The 22,993-nt window shown below is 42.5% G+C and overlaps 1 protein-coding gene across 1 annotated transcript in view; it reads left to right on the forward strand.

The window, feature by feature from the left end:
- LOC122804118 (F-box only protein 43-like) overlaps positions 1-22,993 on the forward strand; it is a 233,250-nt gene that overhangs the window by 208,262 nt on the left and 1,995 nt on the right. The window lies entirely within an intron of this gene.

Below are 22,993 nucleotides of genomic sequence, written 5' to 3' on the forward strand. Positions count from 1 at the left end.
TCAGTGCGCCAGGTTTATAAAAGATGCAGCCGACGCCATTTTCTCCAGTTTTTCTTGCCGCGCGGTGCCTGAAGCAAAAGCAGTTTGCAAGTGCCGGTCGGCCGACTCCTGAGATTTTCGAATTCGAATTTCAGATCCGAAGTCTTCATTAAAGCAAGGTACCCCATTGGGGAAACTTTTTTCTTGCTCCAGACCGATGTCAGAAAAAGTTAACAATTGTATTTCTTGTGGGAGACAAATAACTCATAAGGATTTTCACTCTTACTGCATTCCTTGCCTAGGCCCTGACCACAACATTGCTTGTTGTCGGTTTTGTGCTAGATTTAAACAATGCACTATTAAGCGTCGGTACGATTTTGCCTTTCATTACTTTGGCCACAGATTCAATTATACAATGCCGGTGGAACAGCCGACCGGAGTCTTTAAAAAAAACGCAAGGATAAAGAAGGACAGACATCCGAGGTCCAAAACCGACGACGAGGCTTCTAAGCTAGTCGTCGGCTCGCCGGTTCTCAGTGAGGTGCTTTTGCAGCCACTGACAACCCGCTACCTCAGAGCCACAGGCCGCTTCCGACTCCCACGTGGAGCCGACTGGGCCTCTGGAAACTCAAGGTATTGGATCCTCGGAAACTATTCCCTCAGATGGGTCCGGAGCTGCTGTGCAGGCATCTGCTTCTGAGGGTGTTTTCAGACCGACAGTTATATGTAAAGCCATCTTCAGCTTCAAAGCCAAAGACTAAAGCAGCTCTAAAGGCAAAGAAACAAGTACAGCATTCTCCAGGACAGACTTCCATGCCTAAAAAACAGATGCTCAAAATGGCCGAAGACCTTATTACCTTGATCAGGGGTTCCCATCCCCCTCCTGATAAGAGGCCTAGGCAAGAGACAATATGAATCTTCAGATAAGGTTTCCATTTCCTCTGATTCCTCCTCTGATCAGGAATACTCTCTCCCTCCCTATGAGGATTCTGATGCTGAAGAATCTATTCATTCAGCTTCTCCTCCTGAGGGTTACTCTTTTGGGGAAACCCTGCATACTATGAGAGCGCTTTCATTGGGAGAGCCAGGATTATTCAGAATCCAAGAAAAGGAGGCTCAGAGATCTTCTTTACTATATTCCTCCTATTCTGGACATTGTAGATGATGTTTTTTCAGAGTCCAGCCTGTCTCCAGACTCTATACCCTGCAAGGAAATGCAGGATTTATTGCATGCAGCTGAACAGGTGGGAAAACATACTTCGCAATGTGGTTTTGATTCTTTGGAGGCCTCTTGTAGGGCTGCTGTAACGGGTTCTGTGATTAGGAGGCATGCTTGGTTAAAGGAACAGAATCTGCCTGGTCATGTTAAAGCAAAATTATTAGATGCTCCATTACAGCATGATACCTTGTTTGGTGTTAAGGCAGAAGAGATGGTGAAGAAAATGGAGGATAAAGCGAAATCTATGCAGACAGTTAAGGATTTCTTACAGGTACAGCCACCCAGATTTAGCAGGAACTGGCCTTCAAAAAATTGGTCCTTTCCAGTGTCAGGCCACAAAGAGGCAGATACAGGCGCCCTAGAGGCAGATCCCAGCCCCAAGGCTCATACAGGCCTAAACAATGCGGTGCTTCTACCTCCAAAAGCGGAGAAGACAAATCTCAACCTTATAGTAAACAGTCCCAATGACTTTCCTCTACCAGTACCAAGTACTTATCTTTTGGATGCTCCCTTAGGGGGAAAACTAGCACTTTTTTCACAAAACTGGCACATGATCACCCAGGACAAATGGGTCTTGAATATAATGTCTCAGGGTTACAGGTTCCATTTTCACACCCTGCCAAAGGCAAAAGGCATGCCAGACCTGCCATACAATCAATGGGCAGAGGCACAAAAGCAAGTTTCATTCCTCATGGACATGGGCCATTCAGCGAGTACCACTACAGGAGCAGGGACAAGGATTTTACTCGCGTCTTTTCTTGGTACCCAGACAGGACAAAGCTTGGAGACCAATACTGAACCTGTCTATTCTAAACACTTTTCTGGACGTTCCAAAGTTCAAAGTGTTGACTCTGCAGCAGCTTCTGCCCATGCTGGGCAAGGAGGCTTGGCTTGTATCCTTGGACTTAAGAGGCATACCTGCACGTCCCAATCAGTCAGTCTTACAGAAGATACCTCAGATTCATAGCTGGCTCAATGCACTACCAATTCTCTACACTGCCCTTTGGCTTATCTACTGCGCGCAGGGTCTTCACAAAATGCCTGGCACCAATAATTGCTTTTTGCAGACAGAGAGGAATTCAAATATATCCCTACTTGGACGACTGCCTTATTCAAGCAGAGGACAAGGACATTCTACTAAAGCATCTGGCGTTTGTAAAAAGATTGCTAATTTGCCTAGGGTACACAGTAAACGAAAATAAATCAAAACTAGTACCCTCTCAAGAGGTAGTATTCCTGGGTGCAAGCTTAAATACAACTGCCCAGTTGGCCTATCTCATGCCAGACAAACAAAGGCAACTGACTTCTTACTTCGAAATGTTGGCAACAAAAGCCCAGTTATCTGCAAGAAAAATTATGCAGGCTTTGGGCTTCATGGCATCCTGCATTCTGTTAATTCCATATGCAAGACTGCATATGAGGAAACTTTAATGGTATCTAAAAAGTGTTTGAACTTAACATTGTCACAGCCTGGAAAAACTTATTACCCTCATTCCCTGCCTGCAACAGGAGTTTCGATGGTGGGCACAGGCCTGTCACAACAACAAGGGACAGCCTTTCACTTTACCCACTGCCAGGCAGACAATAACAGATGCATCAGATTATGCCTTGGGGGGGGGGCACATGGCAGGAAAATGTATTCAGGGCACATGGCCCACAAGCCAAATGTATCTTCTAAAACAAATGCTGGCTGTCCAGAATGCCCTGACAGCTTTCAAGGATCTACTTCATCCAGGACAGCTGCTGATAAAGACGGACAATACTACAGTCATGCGGTACATAAACAAGCAGGGAGGCACGCATTCCTACCCCCTCTGCAGACAAGCCATGATTTTGTGGAATACAGCATTGACTTATCAAGCATAATTCCTGCCAGGAAAGACAAATACTCTGGCAGATGAACTAAGCAGAAACCTCATGGATCCTCACGAGTGGAAACTAGATCCACAAATCTTCAGCATAACAAGGAAATGGGCATGCCCAGACATAGATTTATTTGCCTCCCCTCACAACTGCCAACTACAGAGATTTTGTACAAGGACTTATCACAAGCTAGCATGGAAAGTGGATGCTCTATCATTCAGCTGGAAAAACCTTACAATATATGCCTTTCCTCAAGGTCAGACAAGAGAAGCCAAAAATGATCCTGATTGCCCCAGACTGGCCACGCCAGCACTGGTACCCAATCCTAACGAGCTTGTTTCAAGGCCCAGCCTGGACATTACCTCAAATTCCTCATTTACTGACCCAACAAAGCAATCGGATACTGCACAGCCAACTCAGAACCCTAAATCTGGCTGCATGGCGGATAATGTAACCATTCAGGTCACCTCTCCAAAGCAGTTATGGATGTTGTTCTGGAGGACAGGAGGCCCAGCACCAGAAAATCATATGTAGAAAAATGGAAGAGATTCTGTGCTTGGAACCAGGCACAAGGAATTGACATGCTTGTACCAAATATTCCTCAGATTTTACAATACCTAACTGAGATGTTGGACAAAGGCCTATCCTTTTCATCGATTAAGATCCATGCCTCTGCCATTTCAGCTCATTACAATATGGACCCACCTATTTTTTCACATCCATTACTAAGGCAGTACCTCAGAGGGGCCAAAAACATAAGACCCCCAGGAAGAGCACGAATACCTGCATGGGACCTCAACTTTGTCTTGGAAAAACTCACACTGCCTCCTTTTGAGTCAGCCAATACAACAGAGATAAAATTCTAATGGAAAACAGCTCTGCTCCTAGCAATAACTTCAGCAAGAAGAGTCTCAGAGTTACAGGCATTAATGACTCTGGAACCTTTTATCATTTTCCATCCGGACAGGGTTTCTCTAACGACAAACCCAACATTTACGCCTAAGGTAGTATCCAGTGTGGCTCTCAATCAAACCATTCATTTGCCTACATTTTATCCAAATCCCCAGAATAAAGGGGAGAGACTTCTGCATTCTTTGGACATACACAGACAGCTACGCTTCTACTTGGACAAAACTAAAGCTTTCAGAAAGACTGAGCACCTTTTAGTGGCATATGCTGCAGGATCACAAGGAAAGGCTATCTCAAAGCAGACTATTTCAAAATGGATAGTACACTGCATTTGTTTCTGCTATTCACAACATGGCAAATCAGTGCCTAAGGGCATTAGGCCACATTCGACCAGGGCAGCAGCCACCTCAGCAGCCTTCCTCAGAGAAGTACCAACCAAGGATATTTTGGAGGCTGATACTTGGACTTCAATGCACACTTTTACAAAGCACTATCACTTATCTTTTTACTCTAAATCCAGAGCAGGCTTTGCCACTGCAGTTCTGCAGGGCCTCATAGCCACTCCTAATTCTATTTAGACCCAGCCACTCAACGTCAGCTTTGGGATTCTACCCAAGTGTAATGACTGCAACAGTGAAACACGATGAACATAGTACAGTTGTGTACCTATCATAAATGTAGATGTTCGAGTGTATTCACTGTTGCAGTCTAGGTTACCCACCCACCATCCCCCTTTCTTTGCTGGAACTTATCTGTACTTCTCTATTCTATACAACCTATGTGGTGTATTTGCTTGTAGATGAAGGTAATGTTTATTTTAATGCATGCTTTTTTATAAACAATGTTTTTAGCCTACCCCTTTAGGGGCACCTGACATCTGTGGTAAGAAAAACTGAATAAAATGGCGTTGGCTGCATCTTGTATACCCCTGGCGCACTGATGTCAGGGAAGAGGCGACAGCAACCGACGCCGGACCAGGACTTTGGAATTCAGGCCGACTGCGGGTAGCTTACCAGCAGGATAACCCAAGTGTAATGACTGCAACAGTGAATACACTCGAACATCTACATTTATGGTAGGTACACAACTGTACTTTTGCCAGCTTGATATCAAAGATTGTCACATCTAGTTAGATTTGTAATATTCTGCATAGTTTTGATTAATATTGTCAACTGTTCTTTAATATTTATTTGACACAAAGCAGTTTGTACTCTCAGCAAGAGGTTCTCGGCCTGAGTTCTCATCTGGGATGCCTTGTGTGCGAATTCTGCATGGCCCTCCTTGAATTTGCATGCATTTCCTCAAGGAGTTGGATGTGACTGTTAAGAGTAAGTTTTATAGAGTTGAACATTAAAATCCCTCAAAGGTTTTGTATTTTTATTGATGTTTTTATATCCTGGCATGAGTTCTGGGAAACTAGGGCTGTGAAGAGGACCCTGAGTCTGTGTGGTAGGTTTTTGCAGTGTATCAATTTAAGCAGTCTCTAGTCCCAAGGTGAGTTCTGGACTTCAGGCTTTTAGGTGCTCTTCCATAAACATTGAGAGAGCATTACCTGTCATCATATCTGCAACTCTGAAAGAGATGTATATTCTGGAATTTGTGGTATTTATTTCAAACTCAAGCAAGTTTTAGTAATGGTGCAGATTTCAGACATGAAGCCCTTCTGGTGCAAAGCACTGCAGCTGTGTGCACCTTTCATTTCAGGTGGACAGGTACTGAATTTTTGTACTATGACAATTTCCATAGCAGTTAATGTGATATTTTATTAAGCAAGGTTACGGGTGGAGTTTGCTAAATACGTGTTTTTCTACATTTGCTTGGATGTTCGAGAATCCCACCATATTTCATTGCATATCCAGATGGGATTACCTTCTTGGATTGTTTACTCCAATGTGAACAATGACCATGCCATAATTACACTGCTAGTCTTTTTATTGTATTTGAGATGTTGCTAATTTTTTCGTGACTTGTTGATGGACAATGCTTGGTCTGCCCTTGTTCTTGAGGTCATGGAGTTCAGCTGAGCTTAACAGCAACAATAGTGTCTGTCTTCCTGTAGCTATAACATCATCACAAGCATCTTGCAAAGTCCAGTGATACATTTGCTTGATTTATACACAAAAGAAACAGTAACATGTGATGCATTGAGGTAAACAATCCAAGAAGGTAATCCCGGCTAGATATACAGTGGAATATGGTGGGATTCTCGAACATCCAAGAATTACCACATCGCTGGTAGTCCACTGAACACAGAAGGTGTTATAATAGATCTGGAAACACAGGTTGACAGCAACCTCTCTTGACCATCACATTGCCACTGTAGTTAGTAAGTCCTGTGTGGCACATTTCATTACTAAAGGTTTTGCATCCAGGAAGAAAGAGGTCATCGTCTCCCTGTACTCTTCCCTCATTAGGCCAATCACAGAGTACAACGCTCCATTTGGCATTTACCTCACTAGATACCTGCAACAACTGGAGATGCCGCAAAAGTTCCTCAGAATATTTTAGGCCTTAAACACTTGGCCTATGTGGACAGACTAAAAAAAACTGCCAACTGTTCTCTGTCTCATATTGCCTACTTAGAGAAGATCTCTGCTGGACTTACCAAGCCATGTCTGACCCAGCTCTGTTAGAAATGCTCCATCTAAAGAAATCCCAATCCCTCCGCACCACACGCCCCAGAGACCTCAACCTCATTACCACAATCAACAGAACATGCCGGAGGGACAGGTTCATAACCCAGAGACTGCCCATGCTATGGAATACACTTCCCATACATGTCAAACAGAACACCTTACTGTCCCTCTTCAAGAAAAATCTTGATGAGTTGATGGGAAATAGAAAATTCACCCCGGGGATCACTCCAATGACTCTACTCAACAGAGGCACTGGGAACTATGGTTGGGTGGCACGATGCCAGGGTTATCCTAGGGGCTAGGCTTGTAAAGGCTCCAGGGCCATTAGCCGAGTATACACCTATGAACCTATGCTTTTGGAGTTGGCAGGTCAGTTTGTCTGTATACGGTCGTTTCACTGTGATCCATTACCACCTCTTTCAAACCCAGCACAAATAATACGTTCAATTACATTGAATTTTGAGGAAGAAAACCATGTTCTGCCCTTGAAGTACAGGCACCACACGCATGCAGACACACACACACACACACACACACACACACACACACACACACACACACACACACACACACACACACACACACACACACACACACACACACACACACAATCTGCATGCAGGAGACTTTACCCCACACACCCCCCCTTAATAAATATAGCATATTTAGAAGTTGCATGACTCAAGTTTGTGTAATTTACTACCTGTGTCGTCATAATTTCTATAAATATATATACTTGCAAAGGTGTTCTTACTACCATTGTTGGTAGGCCCTTTTCTACCCTTGTATATCCCTGTGTCTTCAGAGTGTTATTACTCTTTCCAAAAAAGAGTTTTTGCTAGCCTTTTCTTCTACTCCCTGGTGTTGTCTTAGTTATTATTGATTAGATATCTGGTTACTGAACTTGCAAATATGTTGGGAAAATATTTTAAGAAATGTGTGAATTGCAGGCACAAGATGCCCTTTACTGATGCTCACTAGCTATGTGTTTACTGTTTGTAAGCTGAGCATTTGGATAAATGTGATTTGTAGTGGGTTTAACCCTAGAGCTCTAACTGAGAAGTGAAATAAATTGATATCGAAAGGCCTCCTACCAACAATTTTTTTCTCAGGCCATTGCCGGAGTTCAGTCTCCTAAATCCAAGTCAAAGGACCAGTCTAAAAGGTCCAGGTCTTCTGAGTCTACTCCTTCCACTTCTGAGCTGAAGGAGACATTCAAATCGGATCCAGCATCACCTGCAATCTGACCATCCTTGGATCTGAGAAAAATTCTGGCAATTCCTTCCTCTGATTCGAAGAAAAGTACCACGCAAAGTCCTAGAATACGATCTGCCTAGGACTGTATACTCGCCCTCAGTGGACCCAGTGCCATCTAGGGTGCCCTCTCTGTTTCTTGAGCGGCACTGTAGGCCCCCTTCAATAGTATCTCTTTCCTCCAGACGTATCATAGAAGCTGATGTGGAAAGAATGGTGAGGAAACGTAACGGAGCAGTTTCAGAAGGAAGTCTACACGGTTCCAAACCCCTCGGCTCAAGAACATTGTCCATCGATGACTGCTGCAGTAGATAATCCTCCTGTGACCCATGCTGTGGGATTAGATTTCTGGGATCATAGTGTTCTGGGCCCTTGTGCATCAGAGCCAAGTGTTTTCTTTTCAGATCCAACAGTTACTCTGAGCTTGCTGGCTCTGACTTCTTCAGATCCAGACAGTTCTTGGAGCCAAAGCTTCCAGGTTGGATCTGAGGGGATGAGTTGACTTTGAAGTTTTCAAAGCCCTCTCTCTCTCGGAGCTTTGACTTTGGACAGCTCAGCTCAGCCTGCCACCTTGGGTGGCCAACTCTGAGGAGAGGAGCTGGCGGGCTCGAAACTCATTTTCTTGGCTGCATTGGCTTCTTTCTGTCTGGAGCGGTTGGCTTTCAACGTTGTGAAGAGCGTTTTCTCTGCTCTGGCAGGTCAGGCGGGTCCTTTCCCCATGGATCCACCTTTGGTATTTCATCTCTCTTTGCACTGTGATCTTCAGCATTCTACGCCAGTGGGACAGCTAGCCCAAAGCTTCCAGATCACCCAGCCTGGTATCTCTTCTGATACTTCTCTGGATCATCCTACTAAAGAAGTCCTTAGCAAGAGGAAGTGAAAGAGGGAGGCACTTGGACACCCCCCATGAATCCAGTTCTGAGGCTACTGACTCAAAGTGTCTCCCAAATCACCACCCGATGACGTCCCATTTGGAGATATCCTTGATATCCTAAAACAGAAGGGTGCTTGGTCTGCCCAAAACCCGTCTCCTGAAGAGCTGCAATTTCTGGAAGGTTTGGGTACTGGCCTGTCTACTTCCTGGGTCACTCCCTTCCTTGATGAACTCATAGATTTAGTTTCTAGGCAGGTGTGGAAGGAATCTGATGTGGTTAGCCCAGTCCCTAGGAGACCAGACAGGATTCTGGCTCCACCAGTAGGGAGAGAGCATTGGAGTAAGGGAGTAGTGTTGATGTCATGGTTGTGGCAGTAGATACGAAAAAGGAATTTGTGGCATACTGTCCATCCCCCAGTAGAGAATCTAGGGCTCTTCCTATATTTGGGAAGTGAGTGTATGCTCCAGTGACTTTATCTGATTGCTGAACTATTTGGCACACTTCATGAGGTTGCAAAGGGACTTAATTAAGGAACTTTCAAACTTCCTTTCAGGAACCACTACTTCAGAGGCTCAAACTTCTGTGGCTTTTCAGTTGGCTACCCTTCAATCTATTGCAAATTCATCCATGAGGCTCATCTTGGATGTCTCAAAAGGCACCTCAAAGGCTGTGGGCTCAGGCATTTCCATCAAGAGACGTGCCTGTGTGATTTTGCGGAGCCTTTCAAGTTCTCGTTAGTCCTCCTTTTGATGACACTTTGGTCCCATAGTGACGGACACACACTTCAGGTGTGAGAAAGATGGACCCTATCTGCCATGGGAGTACATTTTTCGACCTGTCAAAGGACCTTTTCCAGAAATCAATGGGGAGGTCGAAAAATGTAGTTGAGGAAGTCCCAGGCTCCTTTCCAGGACACCCATGGAGACAGTTCCCCCAGTGGCAAATGGAGCTATAATAGAAGGTGATGCCCCCATGGTAGAGGAGGCCTGCAAAACCAGGGGTCTAGCGATTGCTTTTCCAACAGACTGTTTCAGCGTTCCTGAATGGAGGCCTGATGGAAATTCAAAAGCTGCTAGAAAAGAGTCATCCAGGATGTACCTCCAAAGCAGATAGGATCTGAACTTACTCAAGATTCTTTAGTGCCAAAGAATAGGGGACTGGAAACCAATTTTAGATCTCTGTGTTAAACACACCTGTTTAACACACCAAGTTCCGGATGGTCACTGTTCAGTCCATTCTGCCATTCCTGAGCAAGGACGACTGGATGTGTTCGATAGACCTTCAAGATGTGTACTCTCAGAGCACTGCCCTTCGGTCTCACCACGGTCCCCAGGGTGTTCACCAAGTGTATGGTAGTAGTGGCAGCTCACTTGATACTGCAGCGATTACGTGCATTTCCATACTTTAATAACTGCTCATTACCACCCCAACCAGACATCAACTAGTACAAGCCTGAGACAGTGTGTTGCAGACTTGTTCAGATCTTGGAATAACTATCAATCACAACAAATCACAATTACAACTGACCCAGTCATTAGAATTAATTGGAGCAATATTCAAGACAGTCTCTATGGTAGCATCACTTCCCCTTTTGAGAGTACAAACATTACAAAGTCAGGTCAGAAAATTAATTTGCAGTGCCAAAATTTCAGCCCAGTTGATTCTACAGGCCCTGGGATCAATGTCAGCGGCAATAGTCTTAGTTCCTTTAGCAAGATATTACATGAGACTTCTACAATGAATGTTAAAAGCACAATGGTCAATTCTCTCTCAACCTATGTCGATGAAGGTAAAAATAACTCTGGCATGGAAATGTAACTGCATCCACCAGGAAATATACCAACAACTGTTGCTAGGCTGTCCTTTCATTCTCCTTCAGCCCAATGTCACAGTTACCATGGATGCTTCCCAGATTGAGTGGGGTGCATTTTCTAGGGAAGACTATCCAAGGTGCTTGGTATCCCAAGGAAGCCAACTTGCACATCAGTGTCCTGGAAATGAGTGGTGCTTTTGGCATTGCAAGCATTTCAAAACTCTCTCCCTCTCAGAACAATTGTGATCCAAACTGACAGCTTGTAGGCAGTTTGGTACATAAACAAGGAGGAACCAGATCTTACCCCCTGTGTCAAGAAACCCTAAAGGTATGGCAATGGGCTATTTCTTCCAACTGCTTTGTAATTGCAATGCATATTCTGGGAAAGTCTAACATAAGACAGTCTGAGCAGGTCCATCTTACTACCTCACGAGTAGTCTCTCAGCAACTAAGTGATGGATATGATTTTCTGTCAGTGGGGCTAACCTTGCTGCAGTCTCTTTGCATCTCCCCTAAACAACATGTGCGGCAACTTCTTTGCACTAATCCCACTCTGGGGGAGTGTCAGAGGGATGCTCTACTCTGACTGGCCCCCTGGTTTTCTGTACGCTTATCCTCTGACTTCTTTAATTGTGAAATTCTTGGCAGAAAGCAGCCAGGTTAAAGAACAAAGTCATCCTCATTGCACCTTACTGGCCTTGACAAATTTAGTTTCCCTTCCTTTGGCCTCATCTGCTGTACCCATCTTTTGTTCTGGATCAATCTCCAGACCTGTCTTACCCGACAGGCATGATTCACTCAGACATCACAAACCTCAAGCTGACCATGTGGTTTATTCAATTCCATTGATAGCCAGGCAGCCTCTGCTCTCTTCACTTGTCCATTCCATTTTGTTGTTATGCCATAAGCCCTCTGTGAGGAAGCTCTACAGAAGCAAATGGGGAAGATTTGTATGTTGGGCAGAGCAGAATTTGTAAGAGCCCTTTTCATCTCTGATGTATTCTGTTATTGAATTTTTTGTGAATTTATTAATGAGGGTGCTAGCTCATCCACTATGAAGGTCCAACTTGCAGCCATACCAAATTTCCATGTGGGGTTTCAGAATTCTTCCCTAGCATCATCTTAACTATACAAAGCATTTCTGAAAAGTACTCTTACTTAGACCTCTTTACAAAGATGCTATACTACGATGGGTTTTAAATTTGATACTGCAAGCCTGATGCAGTTTGAGCTTGCAGCCAAATGTGATCTAAAATTCTTAACCTGGAAGACCATCTTTTAGTTGGGGTTACATCTACTAGAAGAATTTAGAACTTCAAACATTATCTTCCAAGCCCCCATATTCCCTCTTCCACAAGGACAGAGTCACCTTGCATAAGAATGAAGAAACACAGCCTTGAGTCCAAGAACCAACCACTGGGTAAAAACAGCCACAATTTTAAAGCTTAATAAAATCAGGGAAAAACAAAGAAATTATTGAAAATATACCAGTTAAGAGCTTTCATCCCAAAGCTTTGAGGGACTTCATCAGAACTGAAAATACAATAAAGTGACAATGTTTAAAAGCATCAATGCCTCATAGTTATGTAATACTCAGTTAACCTTAACCAACTGAAACCTGACAACATTTAAGAAAATATCAGAAGGGCTAGAACAATTAACCTTCCAAGTGCCTTAATTTTAAAACACAGTTTATGTTTAAATTTTCATTGAGCCCTGGATAAACAAAGGCATTCAAATGAAGTTGCCATTTTAATTCACAAACATCTAACTGCACTGGTAATACTTTCCCTTAGTCATTCACTATTTGCTAAATCACTGCAAAATGAAATCCATGTTCTTGAAACTCACTTTTATGCTTACTTACGGGATTAGTTAGTTTTCCTTTCTTTATATCCAAAAGATGCTGATAAATTGTCATGAAACCTTCTTGTATTCTTAAAATACAGGACAATGTAGGCACTTATTAATCTAAACTACATTTTTAGATTGGCAATTATAGTGATCCCTAACATGTATCCTAGTTTGCCCAATTTGAAAATGCTCTTTGATAACCAAAATGTGTGGACATTGTTTACACATACCACATTTATAGTTTCCCAAAGGTTTATTACTGGGCTGCTTAGAGCAATTACCGCAAGTCTCCAATAGATTTTTAAAAGTTAGATACCTTTTAAATACAATATTTGGGGTATCATCCAGTAAGTCACCAATGCCTTTATCAAGAGAAAACATTCATTTTTTTTTGACAGCATTGACTATACCTTTACTGTGTAAATTAAAGGTAGTAATAAATGAAAAATTCCCTTTACATTCAATGTTGCCACCTAAATTATTGTTGACAGCATGATTATCACTACCTATCTATAGAGACCACATGGGAGCCAAGGACGGGTTTGTAAAAACCTGTTTCCCCTCTTGTGCGCAACTTCATAACATACTTTGTATAAAAGATCTTCAGGATATCCTCTTTTCCTAAACATATTAAGCATGGATTCAACTTCATCAAAGAAGTCAGATTCATAAGTGATCATTCTCGCTGCCCTAACTGCCCTTAAACCACTGATCTTTTTTGATGAAAAGGGTGACAACTTGAGAAATCCAAATAGGAGTTGGAAAAAGTAGGTGTTCAGAAAATCGTAGATGTTAATGTAAAGTCATCTTTCCCCGCAATTAAATCAACATCCAAATAACTTATTCTTTCACTACTTCATGTATAAGTAAATTGTAGAAATGTATTTGTACTGTTTTATATATGAAAGAAACGCTTCTAATTGCTGCTCAGTACCGGTCCAAATTAAAAATCGTCCAGGTACCTTGTGTAATATTTTATGCAGGTCATATAAGCATTGTTGAAACTATACCATGACTAAATTTGCATAGGTGGGGACACAAGCTGCCCCCATAGCTACCCCCACCATCTGCTTATAGAATTGGCCATCAAATTGTATACAGTTTAAGATAATTTCCATCAATGCAATCGATAAGTTAATACCATCTTAACCATACCTCCTGGCATTGACCAATTGCGTCTCAAGCCAAGAAAGCCCAACATCGTGGGGTATGACCGTAAAAAGATTTTTTACATCTATGGTAACTAATATAACACTGGAGGAAATAACTATTTCATTCAAATGCTTCAAGAAATCCCAGGAATCCTTACATATATACTTGAACTTAGTAAGAATTTGTTTTAAATAAAAATCCACAAATTGTGCCATAAAATGTTTTATACAGTCAACTATTCACAATAGGTCTAAAAGGCGAATGGCAGAAATCTTTGTGTATTTTTGGAATCCCAAATATGTTAGCTATCGCTGGGAAATCGTTCTTAAAATCAAATTCACGTAGTCATCTGGTCTTGCATAAGCATGTCATACAATGAGTCATCTATTTTAGCAAAAGCAATATTGACTTCATTTTAAAGACACTTCAGAATAAGTTCCATCTATTAACAATATATTCATATTGTTTCGATAGTGTTCCATATCAATAACAGCTATGCCATTGCCCTTATTGAACTCCCTAATTTGACGGTCCTGGGCAATTTCATTTAATAATTTGCATTCCTCAACTGTCAAATTGTTACTACATGTCATTTTTATTAATTTCTCTAAAATCCAACTCACAAACCTTATCAAAAATACTAATTAAATTGTGCATAGGTGGATTGAAAGTATGACGCTTACATAATAAATGAATGCCTAAATTATGTTGAGCATTTTCATTTGAATTGAACCATACTTTAAGCTTTAAGTTCAACTTTCTGCAAAACTATCCAAAAGAACATTTTCAATGCGTGCGGCCCATGCAGGAACAAAACTAAAACCCCCTGCGTGCACTGGTGATACATTTACAAGAGTAATTATGTACTTGAAAATAACCACAAGCATTTAGTATAATTTCAGGTGACTTATTTTGGACATCCTCAGTCACCAAAAAATTGTTCCCAAAGTCAGTATCACCTTCACATATTGCAGTGGAATTTAAATTGGGTAGAAATCAAACGAATCATTAATACAATTGCTTCCTTGCCTTACTATTTTGAACCCAGTGTTTGACTTTCTTTGCTGTCTGTTCAAATAAAATTGCTTCGGTGAAGCCGCCTGCACTGGGTAAACCCAGTTCAGGCTGTTCTGCTGATTTCCTGTAGAAACCCGAATTCTGTCGGTGGTTGTTATTTTTACCTTTTATCCACTCAGACCTCTCTAGCTCATTCATTCCTCCATTAACAGAATGCTCCCCAACTTCAGTTGCTTCCCATTCATCCCTCTGTTCAAACGAGGCAGTCAGCTGAGCACAGGAAGCCTTCTGGAGTTTGGTTACCTTGGGAATGTGTTTTTGCAGGGTAGATAGTTTTGTTGTAAATCCTGAATATTCCTGTTGATTTAGTTCATTTTACAGTAGAAAATATCTTTGCATACTTAACTTTAATATTATCAAAGTTTGTTTTATAATGTTCAAATAACAGATCAGCCTTAATACTCGTATTGAGTGCCTCCAGTGATTTAAGGTCATTCATACAAGTGTCTTATTTAATTAAAAGTCTCATCATTTCAAATTCAGCATTATCAAATATATTGTGCAACCTTGCATGTCAGTGCTTCCTTCCTACCTAAGGTGGTGTCAGAATCTTGCATTAACCAAGCCATTAACCTGCCAGTATTTTTTCCAAACTTTGCGAATAAAGGAGAATATATGCTGCACTTACTGGATGTTCATAGGCAGTTGTTTATTTCCTTTATACATCACAAGACTGGTGAATTAGTCACAAAGGTAACTATAGCCAGATGGTTGACAGATTGCATCTCTTTTGACTTTATAAAATTGAATCTTCCCCTACCAAAACCTTTAAAGGCTCATTCAACCAGATTTATGGTGACTTCCACTGTATTCTAATCTAGTGCATCCATGGATGATATTTGTGCAGCTGCTACTTGGTCAAATCCTCTCATCTTTATCACTGGTTACAAGTTGGATCTGGTCTCGAGTGGGCAAGTGGGTTTGGCTCAGCCGTACTCATGAATATCCTTCTGTACAGTCCACCCAGGAATTTAGTTAGGTGGTGACTCTGTTCCATACATTGAGGAATGAATAAAAATGGACATCCGATTTAAGAAGCTATGTTCTTACCATAATATTCCATCTGTGTTGTCCATTTTCATTCTTCCTCGCCTCCATACCCTCCATCCCTCTCCTTTTACCTCAAACAGTTTCTGGAGGAATGATAATTCCCAAGAACACACCATATTCCTTGGATTGAACTCCAGTAATGGCAATTTCGTCATGGTCTTTATCTCCCTCAAGCGCTATATATATATATATATATATATATATATATATATAAGTAAGTTCTGATCAGAGTGTCTGATCCAAACCCATACGTTGAGGAAGCATGAAAATGGACATCACACATGAAATGTTATGGCAAGAATATAACTTATCTCAGATGCATACTATCTTTTCAGGAAATAGTGGATTTTCTCTGGACATGAAGATTTCTGCTTCCTGAGGTGACCTTAATTTATGAAGTATATGAGCACCAGCTCATGTAGTCCTATATGTAGTCTAAACTAGGGTCCTTGTTTAACTCTTGCTCTTTTTACATTTAATGCTAGTCAGAATGTAGCTTTATCTTTGTCAGTGGGACAGCAAATTGATATTTTATAATAAAACACAATTTATTAAAAAAAATGCATCTGTTTATAGCTACTCTTTGGACTGTACTTATAGTGCACTAACTGGTTATTTTATAAGTAAATTGAGAAGAAAATGGTTAAAGCTATGACTATAGCAGGTTTACAGTTATTGGATGTGGTGATATGAAAAGGAGGGTGAAGTTTAATTGGATCAAGGGTGGGCCTTTGCAATATGATTTTTATATTGATCAGTAGCAGAAATGAATGAGAGGAGGCAAAGGATTTTTAAATTAATATAATGTGTGGGCACCTTCAGTCAAGATCAGTGTTGGGTAAGCTGGGGAAAACTGGATTTACTTGGTCTGTTCTGGCATCTCTTCCAAGAAAAATGGGCTTTTTTTTTTTTTTTTTTTTTTTTATTTAAATACCTTAAACTCACTAACCAATTTTTAGCTTCTCCCATAATTTTGCCATGCATTTAGCCTCCCTTGACCTCTCAAAAAACATGGTTTACTTTCTGACCTACTTTAGAACTTTTACTGGGAGAAGAATATTTAAATAATATAGTATTGCAACAAGCAAGAGAAAATCAAAAAGAAAGCAATATTAGCATATAAACCAAAAACAAAATCACATTTATAATGAGAACAGTCTGATGTCCTTCATGGATGCATCTGCAGTCATAACAACTGGGTTGTCCTGTCGTCAGGCAGCCCTTCAGTCGGCCGGATTCCAAAGTCCGGGTCCGGCTTCGGCTGATGTCGCACTTCATCCGACGTCATCTCTGTTGGTCTTCGGGTATAAAGGCATCAGCCGACGCCATTTTCCTCAGTCTTTCTTGCTGCGTGGCGCCCGAAGCAGAAGCTGTTCGCAAGTGCCGGTCGGTCGGATCCAGAGATTACTTCTACCGAATACTACTTCGAAGACTTCTAAAGCTAAGTACCCCGTTGGGGACTCTTTCTTGCCTCAGCCGATGTCAGAAAAAGTTAATAATTGTTTAACCTGTGGGAAACAAATACCTCATAAGGATTTCCACTCTTATTGTCTGCCTTGTTTAGGCCCAGCCCACGACGTAGCAGCCTGTTCCGCCTGTGCTTCTTTCAACCGACGAACGCTTAGGCGCCGGTCGGAGTTTGCAGAACAGTTTTTCGGTACTGATTTTGCGTACATTATGCCGCCGGATCCTCCGACTACTCAATCTGCCAAAAACGCAAAGATAAAGACCGACACATGGGTCCGCGGTTTCGGCCGAAACCATGGTTAAGCAAACCGTGAGTGTCTCGGTTTCGGCCGAAACCGAGAAAACTGATCAAAGTACAGCTGAATCTATCTCTACAACTGAGGCCCCTGCTACCACTCTTGAATCGGCCTCAAAAATTTTATCCACTACGGTGGTTGCCACTGACTTATCAGACACCATCCCCTTGGATGTCTCTACCCCAGCACGTGGTGCTGCTAGGCCTCCAGCAGCCATGTCCATTAAGGCCTTCGCCAGGGCTAAAGCAGCCAAGACTACCAAAACAGTGCCTGTTAAACCCCCCACAACCAGGCCCTCTTCTAGTTCTCAAATGCTTACTTTGGCAGAAGATTTAATTTCCTTAATTAGAGGATCTCAATCTCACCCAGACAGGGCCTCTCAGCCCCCAGACAAGAGACCTAGGGCAGAGCCCCCTGAGCCAGTGTCCTCTGATGATTCTGCAGATGAATCAGACATAACTGACCAGCCAGAGGCTCCTTTCTCCAATTTTGAAGATTCTGATGCTGAAGAATCCATTCCAGCTGCTTCCCCACCAGAAGAATTCTCCTTTGGGGAAACCTTACATGCCATGCGAGAGCAGTTCCAATGGCAGCAACAGGATTTTTCAGACTCCAGAAAAAGACTTAGGACCTTTCTGCACCTCCCACAGCACAAGCCCTTAGCTATACCTCCTGTTCTCTCTGTGGTGGATGATGCTTTCAATGATGTCTGCTCCGCTCCAGATTCTTTACCCCCAGCCCCTGCCAAACCAGACAGATTTTACAGGGTGCCAGATACTCATCACCACCTTTACAAGGCCCCACTTGCAGACCCCGAAACTATATCCCAGGGTCCCAAGGCAGTAGCAGCGACCATAGCTAAAACCCTATTCCTTCTGAAAGGGAAGCAAGGTCATTAGACAGATGGGGTAAAAAGGTCTACACTTCAGCTACTCTCTCAGCTAGAGCTTTAAACTGTCAGTTTCACATGATACAATACCAAGAGTTTATGCTTGATCAGCTAACTAAACAGCTAACCACTGATGAATCTCTTGATAAGAAATATGTATTAGAAATGGTAAATAACATACAACAGGTTAGTAACCATTCCTTAAAATGTGGCTATGATGCACTGGAGGCTTCATTTAGATCAGCCATGACTGGCACAGTGATAAGAAGGCATGCATGGCTAAAGGAGCAAGCTTTACCGGACCATGTTAAAGCTAAGTTGCTAGATGCTCCTATGGATAAGACAAGTTTGTTTGGTACACCTGCCCAGCAGGTTATGAAGAAAATGGAAGAAAAGGCAAAATCTGTTCAAACGGTTAAAGATTTCTTGCAGGTTCAACCCCCAAGGTTTAGCAGGAACTGGCCTGCCAAAAATTGGTCCTTTCCTGACTCCACAAGATCTCAAAGGGCAGGAATAGACGTTCCAGAGGCAGAAACCAATCCAGAGGAGGTGCCTACAGAGGACGACAGTGGCAAGGTAACAACAGAGGCACAGACACAACCACTGCCACTACATCAACACAACCACAGTGACTTAACCCTAAATCTGCCTACCAGGGAACAAATAGCAGCTCCTCTAGGCGGAAAGTTAACCTTATTTTCAAAGAACTGGCACTACATAACAAAAGACAAGTGGATTTTACAAACCATAGATCAAGGTTACCGGTTCCACTTCCACACTTTACCAGTCAAAAGAGGAATGCCAAATCTACCTCCAAATCATAAAACAGAGGCTCTACAACAGATAATGGAGTTAGCAAACATGAGAGCTGTGGAAAGAGTGCCAACAGCAGAGCAAGGAAAGGGGTTCTACTCCAGACTATTCCTAGTTCCAAGAAAGGAAAAAAGTTGGAGACCAATTCTCGACCTGTCCACCTTAAATACATACATCATTGTCCCAAAATTCAAAATGCTGATCCTACAGCAACTTCTTCCCATGCTGGGCAAGGAGTGTTGGCTGGTAACTCTAGATCTCAAGGAGGCATACCTGCACGTCCCCATTCGACCAATCTGCAGAAGATACCTCAGATTTCTTGCAGGATCAGAGCACTATCAATTCTCAGCATTGCCCTTTGGCTTATCTACTGCGCCCAAAGTATTCACAAAATGCCTGGCATCAGTAATTGCCCATTGCAGACTACAGGGAATCCAAATTTACCCATACCTGGACGACTGCCTGCTACAAGGGGACAACAAAAGCAAGCTGACAACAGATTTACAAAGGGTCATTTACTTGCTACAAGCACTGGGATACACAGTCAATTTACAAAAGTCAAGGCTGATACCATCCCAAACAAGGACATTCTTGGGCGCGGAATTGGACACAGTAAGACAAATGGCATTCCTAACTACAGAAAAACAAAAAGAACTCCCTCTTTACTTCTTGGCACTAACAAAACTGAACAAGTTAACAGCAAGAAAAGTACTGCAGGCCTTGGGCTTCATGGCATCATGCATAATCTTGGTCCCATTTGCCAGACTACATATGAGAAAACTACAGTGGTACCTAAAGAATTTATGGTCCCAACACAGACACAGCCTAGAAACAGAAATCCCACTAATTCCATGCTTAAAACAGGAGTTCCTATGGTGGGCTCAGGCATGCCAGTCAAACCCAGGCCTACCCTTTCGCAGATGTCAAGCAAGCCAGACCATCACAACAGACGCTTCAGACCTAGGATGGGGGGCCCACATGCTGGACAAATGCGTGCAAGGATTGTGGACACAGGATCAACTTCACCTGCACATCAACCTAAAAGAAATGCTGGCAGTAAAACTGGCAATCCAAAAGTTCAGACCATTTCTCAAAGGGAGCCAGTTGATGATAAGGACAGACAATACCACAGTCATGTGGTACATCAACAAACAGGGAGGCACTCATTCATACCCCCTATGCAGAATGACTTTGGAGCTCTGGACCCTAGCACTCAGCTACAACATCCAGTTACAAGCAATATTTGTACCGGGAAAAGAAAATACTCTAGCAGATATATTAAGCAGAACCACATCGGATGCCCACGAATGGAAGCTGCACCCGGACATCTTCAAGACCATCTCAAAGAAATGGGGAATGCCTCAGATAGATCTATTCGCATCACCTCTCAATCACCAGCTCAAAAATTCTGCACAAGGACATTCCACCCACTAGCATGGAAAGTGGATTCGCTCTCCTTCAGCTGGAAAGGCCTAACAGCATATGCATTCCCACCTCTTCCCTTGATACACAAAGTACTACTAAAAATCAAGGAAGAACGTCCAAGGATAATCCTGATAGCTCCAAACTGGCCAAGACAACACTGGTACCCACTGCTGAGGAGCATGTCTCGAACAATATGTGGCCAATACCCCTGATGCCTTTGATGTTAACTCAGAACAACTACAGCATCATACATCCAAACCTAAAACGCTGCAACTGACTGCATGGAACATCACATAGCAGCAGCTAATCCAGAACTTTCCCAAAGAGTTAAAGACATTATTCTTGAAGCACGCAGACCTTCAACAAGAAGGAACTATGCTGGAAAATGGAAAAGGTTTGTCATTTGGAGTACTGAAAGAGGAAAAGATGTGTCAAACATAGATATGCCTAACATTCTGGAGTATCTGGCCGAACTTCTTCATTCAGGCCTGTCCTACTCCTCCATCAAGATACATGCATCAGCTATTTCAGCAGAATACAGCTTTGATCCACCTGTTTTTTTGCACCCTTTGCTCAGACAGTTTCTCAGAGGAATCAAGAATGTAAAACCTCCAAGGAAACCACCATTACCAGCTTGGGACTTAAACTTTGTGCTAGAAAAGTTGACACGATCACCCTTTGAACCAGCAGCAACAGCAGACCTACAACACCTGTCATGGAAAACTGCTTTCCTACTGGCAATTACTTCAGCAAGGAGGGTTTCAGAACTACAGGCCTTAATGGCAGTGCAACCCTTCCTAATCTTCCACCAAGATAGAGTGTCCATGAGGACTAATCCTACATTTATGCCTAAGGTGGTATCCAGAGTGTCTTTAAACCAGGCAATCCACCTACCTACCTTCTTTCCCAACCCACAAAACAGAGGGAAAGAATACTGCATACCTTGGATGTACATAGACAGCTACGCTACTACTTGGACAGAACAAAAAGTAGCAGAAAGACTGACCAACTTTTTGTAGCCTATGCAACAGGAAAGGAAGGAAAAGCTATTTCCAAACAGACAATCTCCAAATGGATAGGAAATTGCATACGATTCTGTTACTCCTTCCATGGAAAACCAATTCCACAGAACATAAGACCTCATTCTACAAGGGCAACAGCCACTACCACAGCCTTCTTACGAGGAGTGGCAACCAAAGACATTATTGAGGCGGCTACTTGGACCTCCGTGCATACATTTGCCAAGCATTATAATTTGCCTCTATATTCCAGATCCCGAGCAGGGTTTGCCACTGCTGTACTGCAAGGGATCCTAAACACACCATAATCTACTTTTATCCTCCTCCCTAGTTGGCTATGGTATTCTACCCAGTTGTTATGACTGCAGATGCATCCATGAAGGACATAGTACAGTTTTGTACCTACCATAAATGTAGATGTCCAAACTGGATAGCATCTGCAGTCAGGATTACCCTCCCTCCTTCCCCTCTGTGGTACTCCTAGGTGTTTACCCTCCTAATAGCTAGCTGGGGGGGAGTCTTTTATGGTGTATTTGTTTGTATATATGTACATACATGCTTATTTTTGTGTTTACCTATATCTTTTTGGAAACATTGGCATCTATCCAAATTTTAGCCTTCAAGAGGGCTTCTGGCATCTGGGGCAAGAAACACTGAGGAAAATGGCGTCGGCTGATGCCTTTATACCCGAAGACCAACAGAGATGACGTCGGATGAAGTGCGACATCAGCCGAAGCCGGACCCGGACTTTGGAATCCGGCCGACTGAAGGGGCTGCCTGACGACAGGACAACCCAGTTGTTATGACTGCAGATGCTATCCAGTTCGGACATCTACATTTATGGTAGGTACAAAACTGTACTTTTTGCATCTGTTTCAAGACAGTAATCTGATATGAAGTGCTGACATGAGTTGTATCTGTGCAACACTGCTGCCTTTTCAGTTACCTTCTCTTGAAGTCATCCATGGATGTTAATCTTTGTGGCTCTGGATCATACGTTCACTAAACATTATATGATGGGAATGCTTTTTAAAAGCAGGACTTCCTTCGAAAGTGCCATTTTACAGGGCAGCTTATACACAGGAGGAAATGTTTTATTACATTATTTTTTTCTGTCATGTTTTTGATAAGACTCAAGTATGTGGAGCTGCTGCAAGAGATCCCCTGAAACAAGGCAATGAAGTAATGCTGAATTTTCAAGGTGGTGTTTTGCAACACACCTATTCAGTTTATTTAATAAAGTATGACAACACTCTGAGAAAACATTTAATGAAGTCACTTAACAGTTTGCTGTTCTAGCACCTCAGTCAAATGATCATAGAGTTTAATACATGCTTGCCTACTACTGTATTCAAGAGTTTTGTCAATGTAATGGCCCATCTAATGAGCCCAGTACCTCATTC

Source organism: Protopterus annectens, chromosome 6.part0 (genome assembly GCF_019279795.1).
Source record: "Protopterus annectens isolate FY-2018-M chromosome 6.part0, PAN1.0, whole genome shotgun sequence".
NCBI lineage: Eukaryota > Metazoa > Chordata > Ceratodontiformes > Protopteridae > Protopterus > Protopterus annectens.